This window comes from Hyperolius riggenbachi, chromosome 11 (assembly GCF_040937935.1).
Source record: "Hyperolius riggenbachi isolate aHypRig1 chromosome 11, aHypRig1.pri, whole genome shotgun sequence".
Taxonomy (NCBI): domain Eukaryota; kingdom Metazoa; phylum Chordata; class Amphibia; order Anura; family Hyperoliidae; genus Hyperolius; species Hyperolius riggenbachi.
In genome coordinates, this window is record NC_090656.1 from 131,889,744 (window position 1) to 131,905,362 (window position 15,619).

The window sequence follows — 15,619 nt, forward strand, 5'->3', positions numbered from 1 at the left end:
AACAAAGAAATGTTTTATATTTTAAGGTTATTATGCTGTTGCTTATCTTTTAGAGCAGAGAGGAAGTTCTAAGTTCAGGTACGCTTTAAAGGGAACCCGAGGTGAGAGAGATATGGAGGCTGCCATATTTATTTCCTTGTAAACAATGTCAGTTGCCTGGCAGCCCTGTTGATCTTCTGGTATAAGTAGTGTGAGTCAAAACCCTGGAACAAGCATATGGCTAATCTAGTTAAACCTGAGTCAGCTGAGTCAAAGTACCTGGTCTGCTGCATGCTTGTTCGGGGTCTATGGCTAAAAGCTTACGATCAAGGGGACTGCCAGGAAACTGGTATTGTTTAAAAGGAAATAAATATGGCATTCTCCATATCCCTCTCGCCTCGGGTTCCCTTTAAAGAGGTCGTGAACTCTCGCACAGGACAGAAGGAAAGCATAGAGGAATGCACATTGTATGCATTTTGAGAGTTTAGTCACAAAGGGGGAGAGGCTAATCACAAGTTGTAATTTATTCTCACAGCTGTGTCATCTGACTGCCACAGCAGAGCAGCTAACTGGTAAACACAGGATGTTAACCCTATGTCTGCTTCCATGAAAGGAGGAAGTAGACACACTGCAGATGTATTGCAGGATTTGTATCAATTGTAACAAATAAATGTTTTTCTTTATATGTTAGTATGTTATGTAACCCGATTTGAACCTTGCTCCACCCCGACAGAGGAATCCACCAGACACTGACTCAAATGCGAATATCAAGAATTTATTTGTGACCTGAAACAATGGTCATATATATATATATATATATATATATATATATATATATTCATTCCTTCACATTACATGTCAATTAAATCTTCTCCTCTTCACAGCCGGTGCACCGATAAAAGCTGCGGAGTGAAGTTCAGGTTACTTATGACACTTTTTACAAATAAATGACCAACAACAGTTCTATCTTTCTTTTACATTGATCAACCACTATTCAATATAACATTTGTTTATCACAGTACCATATGCTGGTGTATAGGGGCCTGGGCAGAAACAGGTCTACTGAGCAACTTCAGTTCTAAGCAGTCTCTGTCCCTTGTTACCAAGTCCAAGCTGTATTGCTCAGCAAAACCTTCTGTATTAGAGTTGCTCTTTCTTTATGGTACTGAAGCAACTTCCACTTTTTGTTTATGGCACTGAAATAACTTCCACTCTCTGGCTCAGAGGATTTCTCAGACCCTCTTTCTCTCTTTACTGTGTCCCCAAATAAAATAATAATGAAATAAAATAAAAATAACAAATAAACCAACAAGGGATCAAAGAAATAAAAGAGAAATACAAGAAACAAAGAAAACAAATGAACCCAGGTATAGCACCAATATCTCTTTTTAGTAAAACAACTCTTTCTTTATGCTATTTAGATTCCACACTAAATGACGCTCCAGTTTATGCAAGTGTAACACTTAGATATAAATCTCTGTTTGACTCTTTCTTTCTATCAGGTGCTATTTTCCTTTTACTGTAGTTCTTTTACTTTCACAGGATGCAGAGTGACTCCATTACAAAATCTTCTCTTTTTCTCATGGTAGGTTAACAGATCTTGTTGTGTCTAAGGCCCAGTGCACACAAAAAACGCTAGCAGATCCTCAAAACGCTAGCAGTTTTTGGAGCAGATTTCAGTGATTCTAGACATCTTTAAAGATGTTTTCTAAACATGCCTAGCGTTTTTGGGAGAATTTTTGTGCAGATTACAAATATTGCTACAGTTAGGGCTCATTCAGACTATACACGCTGCCGTGCGCATTTTGGCAGCGCGTATAGTGTGCGACGCGCAAGAATGGAAGAAGGGCATAGACAGCCCTTCTACCGTTCCCATCATATGCGCTGTGTGGCAGCGCGATTGCGCTATCGCGTACTGCACGCATTTTTGGCAATTCGCAGCGCAGATCCCATTCATTGTAATGAATGGGATCTGCAGCGCAGCGCATAGTAGCGCAGATGGCGTGCGATCGGACGCGTTGTGTTCCGATCGCACATCCATCTGCGCTAAATGATGTGAACGAGGCCTAAAAGCTGTTACTGAACAGCTTCTGTAACAAAAATGCCTGAAAAACCGCTCTGATGTAGCGTTTTCCAGAGCGGTTTGCGGTCTTCCTATACTTTACATTGAGGCAGAAACGCTTCTGCAAACCCCAAACATGCAGCAGGAGGCACGTTTGCGGTTTGCTAAAAACCTCAAACCACTGGTGTGCACCATCTCATTAGCCAAGCATTTTCACAGGCGGATGCAGTTGGCGGATCGCTGCTAAAACCGCTCGGTGTGCACTGAGCCTAACTGACAGGTTTTCTTAATCTTAAAGGGCAACTGAAGTGAGAAGACTATGGAGGCTGCCATGTTTATTTCCTTTTAAACAATACCAGTTGCCTGGCAGAACTGCTGGTCTATTTAGCTGCAGAAGTGTCTGAATAACACCAGAAACAAGCATGCAGATAATCTGTCAGATCTGACAATAATGTCAGAAACACCTGATTTGCTGCATGCTTGTTCAGGGTCTATGGCTGAAAGTATTATAGGCAGAGGATCAACAGGGCTGCCAGGCAACTGGTATTGCTTAAAAGGAAATAAACATGGCAGCCTTCATATAGCTCTCTCTTCAGTTGTCCGTTAAACACTCTCTCTTTTCTGCTTCACAGGCCTTGCACTTTCGTACAGCATCTATCACTTATTATTCACTTTACTGTTAGGCTGTTGGTACAGAGACTGTGGGACTGATACAGGCGGACAAGAAAATGTCTCGGAATCACAATCACAACTGGCGGCTGAGCTTGCACATCAACTGAGGGGTTTCATGAGGGTGTGCTGTCCCCCGGTAGCCCTGGGATCAGTGAATGGGAATATGGTTCCCGATCACCGATCCGTGTCCCCAGCAGAAAAACCGAAGTGCTCTTACTAGAGCAGCCTTTCTCAACCTTTTTACCTTGGAGGAACTCTGTAATTAACTTTTGGATCTCAAGGAACCCCTGCATACAATTTTTTGGTCTCGAGAAACCCCTACATTTATTTTTCAGGAGGCATGGTCTTAAAGGGACACTGTAGGGGGGTCAGGGGAAAATGAGTTGAAGTTACCCGGGGCTTCTAATGGTCCCCCACAGACATCCTGTGCCCGCGCAGCCACTCCCCAATGCTCCGGCCCCGCCTCTGGTTCACTTCTGGAATTTCAGACTTTAAAGTCTGAAAACCACTGCGCCTGCATTGCCGTGTCCTCGCTCCCGCTGATGGCACCAGGAGCGTACTGCGCAGGCCCAGTATGGTCTGTGCCTGAGCCGTGCGCTCCTGGTGACATCAGGGGAAGCGAGGACATGGCAACGCAGGCACAGTGGTTTTCAGACTTTAAAGTCTGAAATTCCAGAAGTGAACCGGAGGCGGCGCCAGAGCATCGGTGAGTGGCTGCCCGGGCACAGGATGCCTGCGGGGGACCATTAGAAGCCCCGGGTAACTTCAACTCATTTTTCCCCGACCCCCCTACAGTATACCTTTAAAGTAGGTTAGGCTGCTAATTTTACTATCTCCTATTACACTGCCACTCATTATACTGTCTCCTGACCCCCCCAATTTAGTGCTTCTTGTTACAGTACCACCTATTATAGTGTGCTCTATTATTCTTCCCCCACGATGGGGTAAAATGCCAAGGAACCCCTGCAGAGTCCTCAAGGAACCAAGGGGTTCCAGGGAACCCTGGTTGAGAAAGCCTGTACTAGAGGCTTCAGTCTTTTTGCAAAAAAAAGTTCCCCCGTCCTCCTTGTGCTTCCGGTGATCGAGAAGCACAAGGAGGAAAAAATAAACTCAAGGTGGCCATCTTGTGGCCAAATAGTAAAACTACATCTACATATTTTTTACATTACAATTTACACATATAACAACATTAAAAATTAACTGTTTATTTCCCACACCAAAATATTACCCAAATAACATTTTTAATGGAATTTTTTTTTTACAATTAACAAAAAAAAAAAAGACATAAATAGTTACCTAAGGGTCTGAACTTTTTAAATATGCATTTTAAGGGGGTATACTACATACATTTTTTAAATTATAAGCTTGGAAATAGTGATGGACGCAAAACGGAAAAAATGCACCTTTATTTCCAAATAAAATATTGGCGCCATACATTGTGATAGGGACAAAATTTAAATGGTGTCATAACCGAGACAAACGGGCAAATAAAATGCATAGGTTTTAATTATGGTAGTGTAGATTATTTTAAAGCTATAATGGACGAAAACTGAGAAATCATTTTTGTTTTCTTATTAATCCTGTTAAAATGCATTTATAAAAAAATAGTTCTTAGCAAAATGTACCACCCAAAGAAAACCTAATTAGTGGTGGAAAAAACAAGATATAGATCAATAAATTGTGTTAAGTAGTGATAAAGTTATTAGCAAATGAATGGGAGGTGAAAATTGCTCTGATGCATAAAGTGAAAATTCCCAGCAGGCTGAAATGGTTTAAAGTCTCTTTATCTGTTCCCAGCTGTCGCCATGTCCTCTCTCTTTAAGATGCTGCCTCTCTCTGTGTTTGGATAGCTGTCGCCGGGCCCCTCTCTGGCATCTTGAGGTAGCTGCTGCCCTGCGGGCCTCCGCTCCCCTCTCTCACCGCTGCCTGACTGACTCACTGCGCTGTGAAGAGAACTAAGAATAGGGCACTCAGGCCATCACACATAATACGGGAACAGTTGACTTTCAATATAGACTTCTGAATCACAGAAATGTTTCTAGCAACTTAGTCAACAAATATGTAAGTGAAACTGCTGAAGTGTGGCATGCCTTATTTGTAGGTATGAGCTAAACAGTCCAAAAATCTGACAGGCCTTTTTCTCATTAGGAAATGCGTGCAGAAGCTGATTTCTGCACATGCTGAATAGCCTGCGGCATGTCGTCAGGATGTTGCGGTGCGACACTTATTAGCAGCGGTAGTTATAATTCACTCGACGGGAAAATGCCGACTCCGGATGATTAAAGCTTCTGGGTGCGTTGAACTGCAATGCACCAAAACGCAGCGTCAGATGTGAAAGGTAAAATGAAAGTCCATTGACTTTGCGTCAAAACGCAGGAAAAGAGCTCTGATGTGAAAGAGCCCTTAGAGAAGGCTTAAGAATACAACAACACAGGACTGGTTCACATGGCACAAGCTTTTTAATGTGACCCTGAGATGGCTTTAATGGCATGATTTATACTTACCTGGGGCTTCCTCCAGCCCCATGAGGTCCGGGGCTTCCCTCGCTGTCCTCTCTGGGGGATCCGTTCATTTGGAAAAGCTCCCGATATCCTAGCCGGCCGCACTCTTCTGCACACGCACGCACGCTCCTCTCATTGTGCTCCCGTGCTGCCTGGCCACACTGTGCAGAAGCCATCGACTGGCCAGAATACCGGGAACTTTTTCCAATTGACCGGACCTGCTGAGAGGACGAGGAAGCCCACGGACCACATGGGGCTGGAGAAAGCCCCAGGTAAGTATAAATCATGCACTGTCCCCAACTCTGGTACACTTTAAGCGCTAGTGATTTGAAAAGCTCTTGCTAGTGCAATGCCATGGGTGATTTTTATAAAACCACAATCGCTCAGGTGAGATTACACACAAAGCATTACATTAGCAAAAGATTTTAAAATCGCTAGCTCTTGAAGAGTGAACCAAGCACAGACATTACTGCATACGCAGCAATGTTTATTGGTATGCGTCTTGCAAGACCTTTGTGGAGGTCTGTTGCCTCTCTCTGTACTTCCCTCTCAATAGGAATGATATAATGCCCAGCCAAACAGAGTGTGCATGTTCAAGTGAACATGGGTTGTTCTCTGCTTGACACAATATATAACCGGTTAAAGATGCTCAGCTCCATGGGGGAGGGGGACAGGTTCTCCCGTCTGGAGTGACAAAATGGCTAGAGGCGCCCATGCCTTTGCTCCCAGCCCAGTCGGGGATCACATGGGGTCGGGCAGCCAGTATTCAATATAGATTGCCATGTTGGCACTCAGCGATAAAGAAGTCGATTTTGGGTCACAGTTTGGGCACTCGGCCTCTGAAAGGTTCGCCATCACGAGCTTAGGGGCTAGAGGAGGCAAACTAGACACCAGAAAACTCTATAAGAGAGGGAGGAAGGCCCACTAAACAGCAGGGAACTGTATGGAGAAGAGCCATTAGACAGCAGGAAACTTTATAAGAATAGACATTGAGGTCTGCCCGCAACTTGGTGCCAGAATTCAATTTCGGCCCACTTTGTGTTTGAGTTTCACACCTCTTTCTATTCAGTAAGCCAGCACCTATTCAGTAAGGAGTTCTTTGGGCGAGACTCCCTTATGCTGGGAATACACAGATCGTTTTTGAGCCATTTAGATGGCTCGATAGATAATTTCCGACAGGCCCAATCTCCCACTCGATCGTTTCGCCTTCCGATTTGTGATAGCAGTGAATAGAAAAAGATAAGAAAAAAAAAAGCAAAAGATAGGAGAATCGACTGCAGAATCAAGCGGCAAAATGATTGAACGGGAGAATCGAGCAGCAAAAACGAGCCGTGTATGCCCAGCATAACACTGCTACTGCCTACTAAGTGCGCTTTGAGTCAGACAGGAGAAAAGTGCTATACAAATACTGGAATTATTATTGATTTATGTGTTCAAACAATTAGGTTAAGGGATGTTAAAAAAGGGTGTAGCTAAATAAGATACTGCTATACATTTTCATTTAACCCTCTGATGCACCATACAGGGTATGCTGATCTCAAAAAGATTCCTGCAGTAAATGAGGGAAAATTGATTGCACTTCTCATCGCCTGATCAATGTAGTTTACTGCTGCATGTATGAGACAAAATAAAGACTATATAGATTGTGATGTAGTAATGCTGTTATTTTTCCCATAGTTCAAGGTGGGCTTTATTTCTACACAGCATTAAAGGATAACAGGGCTCAAAAACTTTGGAGAAACAGGGGGGAAGGGGTGGGGGGGAACAGGCATATACTACTACCTGTGCTTATGCCCCCTGCCCCCCGTAGCTCACCTAAAAGCCCCCTGGTATTCTATTCCGGTGTGCTGGGTCAGGACTTACTGTGCAGGTGCTGGCCGGGCTGCACGCGTCCTACAGTGTGCACCCGTGTCCCGGGAGTGCACTGTGCATGACGTTATACGCATGCACAGTGTGCTTCCGTGCCGACCGAAAGAGGATCTCAAGGGCTTTTAGGTGAGCTACCTGGGATAGAAAGGAGAATGGAGGGAGCGATGGGCATAAGCACAGGTAGTAGTATACACCTGCACCCCAACCCCCCCCCCCCCCCTCTCTTTCTCCAAAGATTTTGAATTCTGGTTTCCTTTAACAATAATAGATGACACATACAGGTGGGATTACCAGTTTGCCCTAATAGCATGACTAGATGACTAGAGGGCAGAACTGAAATTCTCAAGACAATGGACCATTTTTAAAAACTCCTTGTGGAGTCCTGGTACTACCCCAGAGAAAATAGAGATGGCAGAAAAAAAAAACAGCGGTTAAGGAAAGTAAACAGGAGGTCTAGGAGAGTGACATAAGGTCAGGAGCTTACACAGTAAAATGTGTATGTAGAAGTGTACAGACTTCTCCACAGTACCTGAAGCCATTGGACTAGAAAAATTGGCATGATGACCAAAGCCTGGTACACACTTTCAATTATCATTAGCCAACCACTGTCCAATTATACCACCTCCATGTAGTAAGGAGGTTTACCTACACAATCTGCTCATAGTACTCAATATATTTTAACCCTCATACTACAGTACATGGATGTGGTAAAACTGGTCAGTTATTGGCCAATCATAATTGATAAAATAAGTGTGTACCAGTCTTAAAGGTAGGTACACACATGAGATAATGGTCTTTGGAAAATTAAAGATCTAATACCAATTTTAACACCTCAACGTAGTATCAGTACCATGTGTATCAGCTGACTGCCATGGCAGAGAGGCTAATTTGAAAGCACAGGATGTTAACAATGTCTGCTTCCATGAAAGCAGGAAGTATACACTGCAGATTTTTTTTTGAAGGATTTGTATCAGCTGTAACAAAGAAATGTTTTCCTTAAAAGTTAGTATGCTGTTGCGTATGTTTTACAGCAGAGAGAAAGTTCTGAGTTCAAGATAAACCGTAACCAAGAATTCAACTTCATCCCAATCAGTAGCTGATACCCCCTTTCCCATGAGAAATATATGCCTTTTTACAAACTTATCATCAGGGGGCTCTGTATGACAGGGGGCTTTTATGTGGTAAAACCCCTCCCACAGTGTGATGTCAGGACCATGGTTCTGACATCACACTGTGGGAGCCTTGTTGCATTGTGGGAAATAACAGCTGTTTACAACGGCCAAAAACACAAACAGCATCTTCTTCCACTGACATCACCTGCCAGCAGTAAAAATGTCACCATGTGATAAATGTCAGAATGTAAATCAATAAGAGGAAAGATTTTACAATGAGCAAACACTGACTAAATAATTTATACATAATTATTGTAAAGATGAAGCACTTATTTATTACATTATTTTCACTGGAGTTCCACTTTAAAGAGAATCTGTATTGTTAAAATCACACAAAAGTAAACATACCAGTGCGTTAGGGGACATCTCCTATTACCCTCTGTCACAATTTTGCCGCTCCCCGCCGCATTAAAAGTGGTTAAAAACAGTTTTAAAAAGTTTGTTTATAAACAAACAAAATGGCCACCAAAACAGGAAGTAGGTTGATGTACAGTATGTCCACACATAGAAAATACATCCATACACAAGCAGGCTGTATACAGCCTTCCTTTTGAATCTCAAGAGTTCATTTGTGTGTTTCTTTTCCCCTGCATCTCTCATGCACTGAAGTTTCAGGCTGTTCTTTTCTTCCTGCAAACAGCTTTGCCCTTGTCTGTAATTCCTCACTATGTGAAAGCCCAGCCAGCTCAGAGGACGATTTATCCAGCTTGTAAAAGATAAGAGAGAAGCTGCTCTAATCTAAATAACACACAGGCAGTGTACATAGAGGGGCCTGGAAGGGGGAGTTCATAGCAGAACCACAACACTGAAGAACTTGGCAGCCTTCCAGACACAGGCTGACAAGTCTGACAAGAGAGAGATAAGTTGATTTATTACAGAGACTGTGATAGTACAAAGTGCTGCAGTAAGCCAGAACACATTAGAATAGCTTTTGGAACTTGTAGGATGATAAAAAACAGGATGCAATTTTTGTTACGGAGTCTCTTTAAGGCTTCCTTCCACTGAGGGAAATATCTAAGGTTTTATTTAAAAAAAAATCTGATTACAGGTGTCCTTTAAATTTGTTCAAAACTATTATTTTGCCTGCTGCTTGTTTACATAATTATTGTAAAAATGAAGCACTTTTTTTTATTACATTATATTCAATGTAGTTCCTCTTTCAGGTCCGCTTAAAAAGGACCACTGTAGCGAAAGGGATATGGAGGCCGTCATAGTTATTTCCTTTTAAAGTGAACCTCCAGACTAAAAATTTACTCAGCAGCACTGGAAACAGAGTAACCAAGCAGCTCAGTGTGACCCAAACTACTAGGAATGTATAGGGGGATAAAAGGAACCAAAAAGCCCTCCTACTAAAAAAGCAAAGCTTGGTGTAATTTGCCTTCTTAAAACAGAAGGAAATTTGCAATAATTCAGTTACAGTGGTGTGAAAAACTATTTGCCCCCTTCCTGATTTCTTATTCTTTTGCATGTTTGTCACACTTAAATGTTTCTGCTCATTAAAAACCGTTAACTATTAGTCAAAGATAACATAATTGAACACAAAATGCAGTTTTAAATGATGGTTTTTATTATTTAGTGAGAAAAATAACTCAAAACCTACATGGCCCTGTGTGAAAAAGAAATTGCCCCCTGAACCTAATAACTGGTTGGGCCACCCTTAGCAGCAATAACTGCAATCAAGCGTGTGCGATAACTTGCAACGAGTCTTTTAAAGCGCTCTGGAGGAATTTTGGCCCACTCATCTTTGCAGAATTGTTGTAATTCAGCTTTATTTGAAGGTTTTCTAGCATGAACCGCCTTTTTAAGGTCATGCCACAACATCTCAATAGGATTCAGGTCAGGACTTTGACTAGGCCACTCCAAAGTCTTCATTTTGTTTTTCTTCAGCCATTCAGAGGTGGATTTGCTGGTGTGTTTTGGGTCATTGTCCTGCTGCAGCACCCAAGATCGCTTCAGCTTGAGTTGACAAACAGATGGCCGGACATTCTCCTTCAGGATTTTTTGGTAGACAGTAGAATTCATGGTTCCATCTATCACAGCAAGCCTTCCAGGTCCTGAAGCAGCAAAACAACCCCAGACCATCATACTACCACCACCATATTTTACTGTTGGTATGATGTTCTTTTGCTGAAATGCTGTGTTACTTCTACGCCAGATGTAACGGGACACGCACCTTCCAAAAAGTTCAACTTTTGTCTCGTCGGTCCACAAGGTATTTTCCCAAAAGTCTTGCCAATCATTGAGATTTTTTTTAGCAAAATTGAGACGAGCCTTAATGTTCTTTTTGCTTAAAAGTGGTTTGCGCCTTGGATATCTGCCATGCAGACCGTTTTTGCCCAGTCTCTTTCTTATGGTGGAGTCATGAACAATGACCTTAATTGAGGCAAGTGAGGCCTGCAGTTCTTTAGATGTTGTCCTGGGGTCTTTTGTGGCCTCTCGGATGAGTTTTCTCTGCGCTCTTGGGGTAATTTTGGTCGGCCAGCCACTCCTGGGAAGGTTCATCACTGTTCCATGTGTTTGCCATTTGTGGATAATGGCTCTCACTGTGGTTCGCTGGAGTCCCGAAGCTTTAGAAATGGCTTTATAACCTTTACCAGACTGATAGATCTCAATTACAGTACTTTGTTCTCATTTGTTCCTGAATTTCTTTGGATCTTGGCATGATGTCTAGCTTTTGAGGTGCTTTTGGTCTACTTCTCTATGTCAGATAGCTCCTATTTAAGTGATTTCTTGATTGAAACAGGTGTGGCAGTAATCAGGCCTGGGGGTGACTACAGAAATTGAACTCAAGTGTGATAAACCACAGTTAAGTTATTTTTTAACAAGGGGGGCAATCACTTTTTCACACAGGGCCATGTAGATTTGGAGATTTTTTTTCTCACTAAATAATAAAAACCATCATTTAAAACTGCATTTTGTGTTCAATTATGTTATCGTTGACTAATAGTTAACGTTTTTTGATGAGCAGAAACATTTAAGTGTGACAAACATGCAAAAGAATAAGAAATCAGGAAGTGGTTTTTCACACCACTGTATAAGTGAACATTTGTGGTTACCCACAATGCCCTACTGAATATGCAAATTATCCCTTTTCGCCCTTGTTAAGCCAAGCAAGCATCCAGAACCGCTGGTGTATAGCAAGCCTATAGCTTTAAGTTTTACACAGCCATATCAAACCCACATGTAGACAGCCTGTTTCGGACTTTTGGTCCTCTGGAAAGGCCTGGTGTTTCTTTAACTGTTTCACAGCATCAGAACTTTTTTTTTCTCTTATACAAGCCTCATTTTTAGCTGCACAGAAAAAAACTGCCCGGGTATTTTTCCCCTAATGCTATGCAAAGCATGATGGGACTTCTGATGTTGTTCTCGTTCTGCTGTTTTGGTGCAATTTTTTTTTTTACATTTTTAATTTGACATTTGAAGCCTAGCACGTGCAGCTGGGAGGGGTGATCAGGACACAGGGCAGTTGGAACTGTGTCTCCTGCTCCGTCACCTCCTTTCAACCAAAAAGATGGCTGCCCCCATGACAAAGATGGCTGCCCCCATGAATCACAAACATTTGCCTGTTCTTTTAAAACAGGGTGGGTAAGAGATTATATTACCTATCTATTCTAATTAACATAACTAATGTAACTTAATGACAGTATGTTTGTTTAGGCTGAAGTTCCCCTTTAAGCAATACCAGTTGTCTGGCTTTCCTGCTCATCCTCTGCCTCTAAAGGTGGCCATACACTTGTCGATTTGCCATCAGATTCGACAAACAGATAGATCCCTCTCTGATTGAATCTGATCAGAGAGGGATCGTATGGCCACCCTTACTGCAAACAGATTGTGAATCGATTTCAGCCTGAAACCGATCACAATCTGTGGAGCTGCGGCCACCCCCCCCCCCCCCCCCTGCTAACATTACCTGCTCTACTGTTTAAACTTCCTGCCGGGACAGGAAGTTCTGTGTAGCAGGAACGGCCCGGAGCGGAGAAGAAGACCGCAGAGACCAGGGGACTCGCGCCGGCCGGAGCAGGTAATGTATACCCGCTGATACATTGCGTCAGTCGTCGGGCATTCGAACGCCGCTAACGTCGCACTCCCGACCCGCCAGTGACCGAGGAAAATCTTCCACACGGATGGGGTGACGGGAATCGACGGGAACAATCGATTTCGGAAGGAAATCAATGGTTCTGTCAGCGGTGTGCGCAGCGATTTCACAGCCGTTTCGATCACTGTGATCGAAACGGCTGTATATCGGCTGGAAAATCGTTAGGTGTATGGCCTCCTTAATACTTCTAACCATAGACCCCGAGCAAGCATGCAGCAGATCAGGTGTTTCTGACATCACATGATTAGCAGCATACTTGTTTCTGGTGTTAATCAGATATTATTTCAGCCAGGTTAAGGTTCCTGCCTCTTATCTTCTGTACCTTTGATATGGCATTTTGAGCTAAGGGTGCCCATACATTACTCGATTTTGGGGCCAAACAACATTTCAGTCTGATAACTGTACCATATCGGAGGATAATCGGTGGCGCAACATGGCCATCCTATTGATTTCCATCAGAACTCGGTCAAAGGGATTGATCAGGAATGCTCGAAAATCTTGGCCCCAAGGGCTGAATTATGTGCGCAGTGGTAATGGCATTCGATTTTCTGAACTGATGGTTCAGATGGATGATTTTCTTTGCACTAGTTTTCTACCCCAAATGTCAGTTTGCAGAACCATACTGAGGTCACACAACGGATCGTACTTTAGAGGAGATGCGGAAGCACCAAAATAACGTTTCTTTGTCTCTTATATACTGAATACCTCCCAACTTTTTGATATGAGAAAGAGGGACACTTAAGCCATGCCCCTGCCACACCCCTGATCATGCCCCCCCCCTCCCACGCATACCATAAAGATTTCATAAGAAAAATATGTTGTTTTATAATTCAAACACACTGGTCCTTTCTATCCTGGTTCATTTTCCATCATATTAACATTTTAAAATTAGTAATATATCAATTTATATGATGTAAATAAAGTTGAGTCAAACACATTATTTTTTTAGTAGAGAAATTCATATATTTACATAGAAAGAGCAGGGGCGTAGCAATAGGGAATGCAAAGGTTGCGACCGCATCGGGCCCTCCCTCAACTTCTCTCTATTGGTCCTGTGCTCATAATAAGCACTTCTATTGAATATTGGTAATCATTAATAAACTGCTACCCATTCCCTTCTTGCACATCTGACACTGTAATTGCCATTTGCAGGTTTTGGTGCCTGTATCAATTGTTATGTATAGAGTGCTTGTGGGGCCCCAATGTAAAACCTGCACCGGGGCCCACTGCTCCTTAGCTACGCCACAGAGAAAGAGGAACAAAGTCCTAAAAGGACAAATGAGTAAGAAAGAGGGACAGGGTTCCCAAAGAGGGACTGTCCCTCCAAAAGAGGGACAGTTGGGAGCTATGATACTGTATTACCCTCATGCAGTGGATGACGAAAGCAGAGGTACAAAACTCTTGGAAGATATTAAGAAAGGAAAAGTCAAACATAGTAATCAGCATATTCACAGACGATATGCTGTGTGAATTAGTCATCATATTTTCCTGCCAGCCTCTCCATCCTGGCTACCAGCCACCCACATTCCAGGCACATGAGGCGGGAAAGCAGCTGGAACGCTGGCGCACCGCTCCACAGAGTCCACACAGCTCTTCCCTGACGTCACCGCCGAGCTCTTCCTCAGCGCTGGGTAACTAAACAGACCGAAGCTTTCCATAACACCATTGGATGTTGGCCAGTCTAGGCTGGTGACAGCACGGTGATTGGCTAGACCCCGAGGTAGCTTTTTTCCGGAGCGAGGTCTGGAACGCAGACTGAGAGCTACCATTGGATAATAGTTTTGATGGGGGCGTGATGTCAGCTTCCTGGTGCTGCCAGATCTAGCTGACGGGAGTTGGTGTTATTTCGTCTGGGGTGAGTTTCATACTGTAAAAGCTTGTGGTTGGAGATCTATTGTAATATACTTGCAGTTCCTCGAAGTTGTTTTCAGCAAGTATTTCATGCGTGCTGAAGCTGAGCAGCTGCTCTTTTATTTGTTTCCTTGCTGCGCCGTGTTTGCACTAATGGGAACTGAAGAGGTGATCGGAAGTGTTTACCTTTCTTCTGGCATTGCAGAAGAAACATATCAAGATTGCTTTATCAGTGATTAAAAAAATTATTTTATTCTTATAGTTCTAGCTTCGGATTGAATGGTATTTGAAGTTGTAATTTGGTTGCCTTTTTCTTTTGTTTGTTTTGGAGTCTTCACTTAAGTTGGCCATGAAACCGTTGATTTTGCTTCCAATTGACCATCTGATTTGATTATTATTAAATTGGATAAAAATCTGTACTGCAACAAGCATGCCCAATCTACTATTAAACCAATTTTCGGCACGAAATTGTTCAAATGTAAGAATCGGACGTGGTGGGAAATCTCTGGCCGACGTGGTTGATCGGGTGCATGACGGTAATGACGTGCGATATCATGACAACCGACGAACCCCTGGCCCAGCGGGGTCCATGCATGTAAATACTTTACTTGTCGCTGCCCCTGAGTCTTCGCCATACTAATACAGTTGTGTCCCACGTGACCACGACATATAGTACGTGTGTGACGTAACACGCGCCCCATGTGCTATAAAGCTGGCAGCCACGCAGGGAGCGAAAGTACAACGGACAGGGCAGAGGACAGGTAAAGTATTTACATGCATGTTCCTTGAGGAACTACTGCTGCACAAGTACTTACAACTATCCTGAACTGCACACATGTCACAGCTCTCCTGTGTGTGCGCGCAATTACATCATATTGGTAACAATAAGCAAGTAGTTAAAGGGGAACTGAAGAGAGAGGTATATGGAGGCTGTCATGTTTATTTCCTTTTAGACAATACCAGTTGCCTGGCAGCCCTGCTGATCCTCTGCCTCTAATACTAATAGCCATAGCCCCTGAACAAGCATGCAGCAGATCAGGTGTTTCAGTGGTTCAGACTTATAAGTCTGATCTGACAAGACTAGCTGCATGCTTGTTTCTGGTTTTAATCAGATACTACTGCAGAGAAATAGACCAGCAGGGCTGCCAGGCAACTGGTATTGATTAAAAGGAAATAAACATGACAACCTCCATATACCTCTCTCTTCAGTTCCCCTTTAAAGGGATGTTCCTAGGGGTGGACTGAGAGTAGGTTGAACTGCCACTTCCTCCCCACCCATAATTGACGTTCTGCTCAGTCGAATATTACAACTGAGCAGTACAGGGACCACAGGGGTACTGATGGTGCTGCGAAAAGTAACAGCACCTCCGATTAAAAAAATAAATAAACACAAGAGAAAAAAACTTTGTTCAGGGGT

At 43.1% G+C, this 15,619-nt stretch overlaps 1 protein-coding gene across 1 annotated transcript in view; it reads left to right on the forward strand.

The window, feature by feature from the left end:
* The first annotated feature begins 14,110 nt into the window (after nucleotides 1-14,110).
* FRMD8 (FERM domain containing 8) overlaps nucleotides 14,111-15,619 on the forward strand; it is a 70,347-nt gene continuing 68,838 nt past the window's right edge. Inside the window, exon 1 of the mRNA XM_068259598.1 lies at nucleotides 14,111-14,206. The gene's annotated coding sequence lies outside the window, so the exon portion shown is untranslated. The remainder of the gene's footprint in view (nucleotides 14,207-15,619) is intronic.